The 9,975-nt window shown below is 38.5% G+C and overlaps 1 long non-coding RNA gene across 1 annotated transcript; it reads right to left on the bottom strand.

Annotated features, from left to right (window-relative positions):
* Positions 1-407: 407 nt before the first annotated feature.
* On the bottom strand, positions 408-8,549 carry LOC119700935. The gene is made up of 3 exons (XR_005256931.1): positions 8,403-8,549; positions 1,291-1,339; positions 408-724 (listed from the first exon to the last, which is right to left on the bottom strand). It is a non-coding gene; the product is annotated as an uncharacterized LOC119700935 (long non-coding RNA).
* Positions 8,550-9,975: the final 1,426 nt, after the last annotated feature.

Genomic DNA, 9,975 nt, shown 5'->3' on the forward strand with positions numbered 1-9,975 from the left:
TATATGACCCCCAAAAGTTGTGTCTGTTTCCAAACCCAAATACAGGGGAAACTTGTGCAACCTAAATGCTGCTTAGTGAAGATCTGCAGCTCACAGGAGCAAACAGACCTGTAACAAAGTGTGTAGATTTTAGTCCTTGGCCTGGTAAAGAGACGAGGCATCACTCTCTATGGATCCCTTCTCTGAAGAAGGGAGGGGCCACACTGCAGGAACATTTACAATGTTGCACAAATATACTGGAAATACACACTTCCATTTTTCCTACAGTCTGAAGATGAGAAGATTCAGCCTTTTTGTATTATTAGTTTGTGCTGCTGCATTATGTGAAAGTTAGCAAAAGGGAAAAAAGTGATATAAAGTCAACGTATTCCTGGGCCATTTTTCTTATTGCTATTTCTAACATTTGTAACAGCTCCACAAAGATACTCAGAGAGTAACTGCCTCTTGTCCAATATCACAAACAGTATTATAATTTTAACTTTATGATTGCTTATCTTTTCAAATTTCATAATCACTTCATCAGTAGAAACACACTGCTTATACCCCAGAGATGAGAATAAGCTTCCCACCCAAGATGGCATGATTATCAATTTATGACGGGAACAGAAGGTTTTGTGTATGTAACTTCCACTGCTCTTGCTATTTTTCATTTTGAGAACATGCCATTGTCTTGTCTCAGGCAGGATTTTCTTCCATCCATTTCGGTCTTCAGCAAAGCAACAATCTGAAATGCAAAGCAAATTATGTTTGTAGCCTACTCCCATCCCCCTTTCAGCTGGCATTGGAAAAGAAGTAGATGGTTTCCTGTGATCATATGAATATCTGTATTTCTCTGATTTCTGAGCATGCTAATGGCATTTAAATGTAAGCCCAATAAGAAAACTTGATTTTTCAGACCTGAGAAGGTTGTATCCCAAAGCAGTTCATATTTTGCACAATGCTGAAAGCTGCTGCTGCAAGACAAAACTAGATTAAAATAACTATTAAAAGGTTTTAAATTCATAAGAATGGCACCTAAATCCTACCATCTAGCAGGTTAAAAAAATTTTCAAACAACAATGTCTGTTTAAGAGTGCTACAAATAGCGAAGAGCAGGAATATCTCAGTTATTTTCTTACTAATCCTGGTTTTTATAGTGAGGTAGAAAGACAGACACACACTTGCACATATGTTGGTGCATGTTTTTGTTGAAGTTGTAACGCTGTAAAACCTCTGGACAGAGGATAGATCAGTCTTAAGGTAATTATGCCATTACTTTCACACACAGAGCACAAATGTGCTTTTACTCACAGTGCATGCTGATAGTTGTGGTACTTCAGCCATTCTGGTCTTGTTAGACCTGTTGGGTAGACAAGTCATCTTGTGAGCCATACTTCGCACTTTACTCAGGTAGACAGCTCTGTTGGAGGATTTTATTTGCCACTGCTATGCCTTGTACTGGAATTCTTCTCATGCAACAGAGTACAAAATTGTTGATGAAAATGCATGAAGTGCTATTTTATAACCCTATTTAATATCCTGCGCCCACACGCACAAGAGACTGTCCAAAAAAGAGCAAAAAAGAATAAGGTCACTCATATAACCTAGATAAGTTGAAACAAAATGTATATTAATGAATTAATAAGCTTATAAATCTAGTAGATTCCTAGCAGAAAGAAGTGTCCTATCCACACTCCCTTTCAAAAAGTGTTCCTGTTATGCTATCCAGACATTCTGCAAAGATGTCTGGAAGAGTTGGCCCTTTGCCTATGTCCAGCATGAGTGTTTAAAAAGTAATTTTAGAGAAGTCAGGAGAGCATCTATTCAAGAAAGTCCTCTCAAAGATAAGTGAATAGTAAGAAAACTCTTTACAATTACTCCTTATGTCCCAGTTTAACTTGTTGGATCTTGGGGATAAGCAGAGCCTGGAAAATTCATGCACTCAGCATGAAAATTCATGCACTCACACTTCTATCCTACATATAAGTCAATTGTCAAAATGCATTTTCCATTGATTATCAGGAATGGACCATCTGCTACTCATTTTGTCAGTGTTTTCTGAATTTCAGATGTTCCCATTTTCCTTCATTTGCTCCTGTCGTTTCACCTCATTTTCTACAGTCAGTGAGATAATCATTCACACATATGATCTTTTATCCTTGCAGTCATATTAAATCAGTATGCTCTTTTAATCATGCTCAACCATACTGAATCAGTCACTCAGTCACCTCACATCACGTTCAGGTGGGCAGCCAGGCATGTTTACCTCCAGACTCTACTCACGGTCATGTTTCCTACCTGCTCACTTGCACTCAGTCATTACTTCTAGCCCCGAATAGCAGCACTGGCTCAGGAGAACACATTCATAGAATTGCTTCACCAAACTCTCTTTTACATTTATATTCCTCAGGCATTCCTTAAATACAGCTTGCTTTTTTTTTTACCTCTTTGAAGTGAGCAAACGAAGAAATCCAGTTATGTGGATGCCTCCTGTGCTTCAGCATGTTAACTTGAGCATGTTAATGAGACCACAGGATTTGTCTTCTGGTGGCTGTACCAGATCTGCACTCCCTTCCCAGCCAGCACAACTGGGACAGATGGATTGCAGTTTAGAGGATGGGATACAATGCATAATATGTGCATCTACACACGTAATTAATGTCCAGATAAGAAATCTGGGCTTCTCTCTTTATTCCTCACAGCTAGACAAGACAGCCAAGCTTTGTCCACAGAGATAACACAGATGATTAGATCAGCTGACATAACTGGAAACAAACTGACACTTTCTGAGCCACTGAAGACCATTTGTCATTTCATCAAACTGCCACCTCTTTCTCTCCTTTTCTCTGTTAATTTCTAAGTAATCATACATGGGCTTATAGCAGCAGAGTATGATTATTCACCCAGTGAAAACAGCACAGAGAGAACAGTGTACGAGTAGTTTTGTGAAATATGTAGAGATTCAGGGCAGATGACTTTTACCTATTTCCTTGTGCAAACAAGGCCTGTGTTTTGTGAATTATCCCATAGGGAATATTTCAAAATAGGAATTAATTCATTAGTTCCCTGCCATGCTACAGCAATAGCAACTACACTAGAAGCCCAGTAGCAATTCTCTTTGCAAAACTCTGCTGCAACGCTTTCTCAATGGTGCTAATGAGAGCACATTTCTTTTTTTCACAGAAGTTTTGTCTGATATTGCAAATCAACTGGAAATATAAAACTTTGATTATGGATAGCACAGATAGCAATATATCTAGGCAACAGCCGCCGATAGAAGGCAACTGATGGAGTAGAAGAGCCACTGCCATTTTTCTCTGCCTTGTACTTTGCTCATATATCTTGTCCAGGTAAATGCTGTGATCACATCCATTTGCCATCTCTTGGCAACCTTCATTTCTCTTCTACACCCACTACTGATATTCTGTGACTTAATTTTGTCCACTGCATGTCCTGGTTTTGAGCTAGCTGTCCTACTTAGTGGCAATTACATCCCCATGTATCACTGATGAATGATTTCCTAGATGGATGTTTGTTATAAATCCATTCATTGATCTTCCTGACTTGCCCTGAAATATTTAGCACCTTATATATTTCTCTGTGCTAAGAAAAAAAAAAAAATCTGTAGAGACCTTTTATTTCTGCACTATACATCATTGTAAGCAGGATGCATTTTTTAAATACTTAAGAGACAGATGAGCTGATTCTTCAGAAAGTTGCAGAAGTTATGAGATACTGCAACCCAGCTTTGTTCTCCAGTCCCTCTTCTTTCAGGATTTGTGCTCTGAACACCTGAACTGTATTTATGCCTGGTTTTGTTGGAATTTCTTATTCTACAGAAAACAGCATTTCCAATGAGATGTTATCTACACTCTCCAAGTTTGCTTCACCCTCAGACTTTAATTTCCTTGAAGCAGTTCTCTTAGCACAAACACAAACCTCCCATACTTATCTCCTTGGGTATAGATATAGAGGGAGCTGTAAATGACAGAGTTCAACCATTGTCATGTTTATGGACCAATTATGAAAAGCTTCTTTCAGGCAGGCTGCTGCCAGTGCAGGTGGCATTAATAGCTCTCACAAGCTCACGTTTCCACTTCAACTCCTTTGGATGTTCCTGCCTTCCCTAGCTGTCATTATTGGGAAAATTCCTGCTTAATACAGTGTCAGGAACTTTCTAACCCCAAACCAAGGCAGTTTAATTGTGAAGTTCTGAGCACAATATCAGGGAATCAGATCCAATATGCAGGCAGAGAGGCTGCAGTTAAATCTATGTTATTGGCCACTGTACATAAAATTCATTCTGGCCTCCTCACTATGTGTAGAAAGCAAATTGGGAGAGCTCTAGTTATGTGCTGCCACTACTTGCAGTGGTGATATGAGGTGTGGGAAGCTTTTGTGCAGCTAATTCCCTGAGAGGAGCTGGAAGGGGAAGGCCAAATGACAGGCCTTGCACACAGCCCTTCTCCTCACCAGCACACACACTATGGGGGTTGTCGTTGTGGCAGTAAATCTAAAACTGGGATATTGGCAGTGCCTGAGCATCAAGGTCAGTTCTGAGCTACACCTGTAATTTCCATTCCTCAAATTCAATCCTACTGCAAAGAGATTATGGGCTTGTGACCGACAGCTGATTTTGAGGACATCACTGAATCCTTTATCAGTTAATTTAAAATGTTTTGTTCAAGTTGGGACCATGATTGATGTAGTTGAATTCAGCACTTTTTTCACCTTTTTGCAATGAAGCTTCCTATTTTTTCCAAGTTCTTCCATTGAAGAAATGTTTTAAAACAAGATATACCTGTAGTGTGACCTAATATGTCACATGTGACATGAAGTCAGGATGGCCCACAGTCTAGAGGAGTGACAAACACCTTGTTCAATAGGTGAATAAACTTCTTAAATAGCACTGATTACTCTTCTACCTTTGGAGGAACAGAAATTCAAGACTGTCACTGTCCATCTCCTCCTCTTTCTTCTCCTGTTTATTCTGCAGAACCTAAAATCCCTCTATACCCTAATTAAGAAAACGGTACTTCTCTGCATTTTACAATAGTATGGGTTCAACAGCAAAAAAATATCTTTCCTATGTAAGACTGCAGTATAGACTGTTATGCCCTGGATAGCAAAAAACAGTGGTAGAATTAATATACTTCATAATCAGCATAATAGAGACATATTCAGATCAGTAAGACAATTCTGATGATGATGAATGGTCAGCAGAAAGTTTTTTCCCAAAATCAGTGGTGGAATATCAAGGATAGAATTTAAACTACCTTGTTCTTGTAGTTCTGGGCGAGGAACAAAATTTGGCCTCCTTTATTATTTTCTTTATTCATGCATTACTGTTTTCTTCATTCTCCTGGGTTCTATTCTGCTTGGGGCCAAGACCTGTTACTGCTTATTGCTCTGTAAAATTCCAAGCACATTACTAGGTCTTGTAATAAATAATAAAAACCAGTCCTAAACCCTGAGAAATAGACTTGCTTTCAAATGAGGATTTTTATAGTTTGTGCTGCACCAACTTCCATGTATTTCTCCAAGTATTCCTTGTGAATTTAGTTGATTCTGATAATTACATTGTAGAAAAAGGCAACATTATTCATCTGTCTACTGTGCAAATGTAAGCTAACTTAATAACTGAAGTCTCTCCTATGCACGTAACTTTTTACAGCATCCTTCAGTTTACATGCAATTGCTGTTCTTCTATCCTGAGATAAATTAACATTGAATAATTGCAGTGCAAGGTCAAAAATCAATTAAATGGAAATTACAGTTATTTGTTTGAAAAGCTCAAGTCATATTTTATATCACAAGTCTCTTAGGTGATGGGTCAAATGGGTTAATCAGCAACCAGTTTTCTGTGCAATCCTTACTCAAATCTGCCTGTAGCAAGGGGGATGGAAGGAGAGTCCTGCATATCTACTTACGGTCAGCTGCAAAAATGTGGGGATTTGCAAAAGTTATTGGCATTTGCCTCTGCTTTTCTACTATAGTGTCTTACTGCACTTCCATAACATGAATTTTAAACAGTGGAGAACTATATTGTGTGCCCCTGAATGAACTCATGCAACTTTCTAATTAATTCAGAACTGAAATGTCTCAGGGACTGTGTTGCACCTTCTTCTGGGGCCCAGATTTTTCAGTTAAACCCCAAATTTTCCATGTAGCCCTAGCCTGTCAGTCAAACAATATGTCTATTTCTAAATCTCTCCTCTTCCCCCTTCCCCAAATTGTTGGGGTTTTTTTTTGTTGGTTTTCATTTTGGTTTTTTTTTCCTTTACTCCTCATTTCCTGCAATCAGCAAAATTGTAAAGTAGTTATTGTAGTGGCAGAAGCAAAGTTCCACATCTTTAAATGTAAAATATGATATTCATATATCCATGAGATCTGCATTGAGAAAATAATGAGAATTTTGCAAACTCTGAATTTTAGCTTAAAAAGTGATTTTAACTGATCCAGAACTCATTAGGGAAAAATGAAAAGGGGCATTTTCCTAAGGAAAAAAACCTAAAAAACCAAAATATAATTTTATTAAGACCAAATTAACAAACACAACTAAGCCTATTCACAAAAATTTAAAATAGTATTTCAGAATAGTGTACAGGCATTTCATCTTCTCATTTGTAACTGCCTTCTTTAAAAGAATAACCCCCAGTAGACCAGCAAACCCACATATGGTAAATTTTGGCCACCAGGAGCAACGTCCAGCAGCTGAAATAGAAATTTCAAAGTAGCAAAGGGTTTTCTAGATGACAGACAATCATTTTCCACATGATTCTTGAAGATGTGATCAAGGTGCTATGTCTGGAGGTTTGATTCTGCTAAATTGCTTACTGGGTATTATTCACTGACTTGGTATATATTGTTGCTGAAATGCAATTTGCAGCTCCAGACCTAATTACCAATGACAATACAACTTTTTATATTCAAGTAATTTTCTTTAAAGAAATAAAACATAGCATTCTTTGTTGTACTATTTTAATGTGATGGTGACTTCAGCAAGGTGGGATGGTTTCAGTTTGATTAAAAATACAGATGGACACCCAAAAGCATGGATCAGGTTCCAGAGAGATCTCATGGATAAGCAAGGTCAGCTGACTTAGGCTCCCATGCTCTCTAAAATATCTGTTCCATCTTAAAACTGGAGTCGCTTCTTATTTTTTCTGCAGCTAATGGAGTGGTGCTTCAGAATCTGACACAGGAATGCTGCTCCAGTGGTTGGAAAACTTATACTGATTTTGATTATTTTTCTTTTGGAGCCTTTTGCCTTAAATTGTGTTTATCCAACTTACACTTCAACAAGAAAATAATTTCTACTATACATGACTGATCCCAACTGCTCATTCTAGCTGGGCAGCACAAATTTCTTTTTAGATTTCTTGCTGTTCACTTAACTTATCGCTGTGGGTATGGAGATATGGTTAAAAAAAGCGAGGGGAAAGAGCTAAATTCCATGTTATAACTTCAAAGATAATGGAGCGATGGTCAACTCTTCCTCCACCTTTAGCCCCAACTGTAGTTGCTTGTCTACACTCACCCCTTTGATCATTTAGCTTGTTTATTTAGTGCCAAGAATAGGCTTAAAATATGAAACCTTAATCAGCCCTTAGGGTTTTCAGTCATTGTTTGCTATAAAGAGAGGGAATAGTTATGTGTAATGCAAATGGGTAACTATTTGTAAGATTTTCACATGAGATGATAAAATAATTTGGTTAGTTGTTTAAATATTAATAGCAAGGCTGTTCTGTGGTTACTTGTTTCCAAACTTCTTAGTTTTGCTCCCCCTTCCTTTGTTAAATATGAATCCTTTTCCCTTACGCTTCTTTCTTCCTCCTACTTTTCAATTCCCTTTGCTTTGCTGCCTTTACTTTTCCACAAGGCAATGCCTGAGCTCTCATTTATATGCTCCTTTCTCTTAAAATATGTTGCCATTTACTTTCTTTTCTTAGCTGGACAGCAGGAGAAAAACCACAGGGAGTGGTGAAAAGGAAGAGCGGCAACATCTTCTGTGAGTGTTGCTAGCAAGGCATCTGCACTCAACTCAATTTTAGATTGGCCCAAGAATGTAAAAACCACAAAGCACCAAATTCCTTGCCTTTTCCTCTCTTTCAGCTGCCTACATGTTTTTTTCCTCCTTGTTCCCAAATACCCAAACAAATAACTATGTCAACTGCTTTTTTAAAGGCTTTTCACTGAGCTGCTATTTAACAATAGGGCATTCCATTGCTTATCTTTTGATCAGTTTTCTACACGGTACCTTACATCCTTAAGTACCAAGTAAAATTAACAAACTCCTCAGATAATATAATTATTTATGGTTGCTTAGATTGTCATGCATTAAATTAACTGAGAATACATAATTGCTGTCATTAATACCTCCTGTCTCCTTAATGAAGCAAAAGGTAGAGGCACAAGCTTACCCATCATGTTTCCATGGAAGTGCCAGGACTTGGTAGATGGATTGGCTCTCAGCTCCAGGGATGTCCCATAAAACCCATCAGGTCTCACTGGTTTTGCTGTGCTAAAAAAGCAAAGATCTTAATCCCTTTAGAGTGATCCCCATGTGAGTGGTGTGTTGCTAAAGATGGTTCAGATAATAGTGATGTAGGGTATCAGAGGATGTCAAACAGGGAGATTTTCTGCCTGTGTAATTGCAATAAATAAAGCAGACCAGAATTGTGCTGCCCCTCCTTCGAGGCACTTTCTGTGCACCAGATCATAGAGATAAGTAATGTGAGACCTTTTTACATGAATACTCAATAGACTTACGTAAGTTATTTTGAGGACACTAACAGGTGAAATGATATAATGAACCCACTCAAAGGAACACCTGAAAAATAAGTTTTGTGTTGCAAAATGTCATGAATTTCACACAGCAGCAGGGAACTTCAATGAGTATTAGTCTTGTGCAACATGCTTATGTGTGTAAAATGGGTTTCTACTGTACTTTGGCTTTAAAAACATTATTCACTGTTTTCTAGTACAAAGCCCCAGCAGGCATGCACTTGGCTAGCTAGTGAAGAACTCTGCCCCAGTTTTCCATAATGCATTCATGAAGGGATTTGTAACAACCAGTGGTTACTGCAGCAGAAAGACTAAAATGTTGTACCGTGGCACTTTTGAAACAAACACAGAAAGTTCAAACACTACAGCTCTTGCAGGCTAATGATGTGCTATAAACAGTGGCATATTGCTACCAATGTATAATCCATACTCAAAGCAGCCATTCATTAAGACTTGTAATTTCCTTTCTCTATGCACTGCTCTTCAAGTTAAAACTATGGATTTCAGAAGCCTCTGTTGGTGACTCAGCTCCACTGTGTAAATACCTGCACCCTGCAGGGCTCCATTCACCCAGCACCTTAGGGACTGTCCCAGCACATTCTATTGCAGCTCCCTACATCTCTCAGTTCTCTTTCATGAAGATCAGCTGCTGTCTGAGCATCTGTGATGAGAGCAGGAAGGTCAAAGGGCTCATCAGCGCATCCCAACAAAATGTAAAGCCTGGGGCTGCAGCAAACAAGCCCAGAGAGTGAGCAGCAAACTGCACTCAACATAGACTCAGGGCTGAGCTGGAGTGCTACAACTGCTAGGAAGAATAATTAGTTCATTAAAGACAAGCTTGGCTAAGTCTAAAGTAAAGAACAGCACCTGTTCAATCAACAACTTGGCTTATCAGAATTGGTGTCCTCCTCAACCCTCCTTTCTTTCTCCCTCACTTTAACCCTACTGAGAGCTCGCTTCTCTTTCTGTTCTGACCAATTTGTTTCCAGCAGTTCAGAAACTTCTACTCCTTAGTTTTATGCTCCCCCTTTTTCTTTTCTAGATTTTCTCCCCTATCATTCTAAAGCTCTCAGTTATCTAACACTATCTCTCTAGTGTTAGATAAAGGTGTGGTTTCAAGATGTATGAAGAAGACTGTGGAAAAAGTTGCAAAAAAACTTTATCATAAGATTTATTTGACGTTTATATGGGAAGGTATATGCAGCCGCA

This window comes from Motacilla alba, chromosome 4, assembly GCF_015832195.1.
Source record: "Motacilla alba alba isolate MOTALB_02 chromosome 4, Motacilla_alba_V1.0_pri, whole genome shotgun sequence".
Taxonomy (NCBI): domain Eukaryota; kingdom Metazoa; phylum Chordata; class Aves; order Passeriformes; family Motacillidae; genus Motacilla; species Motacilla alba.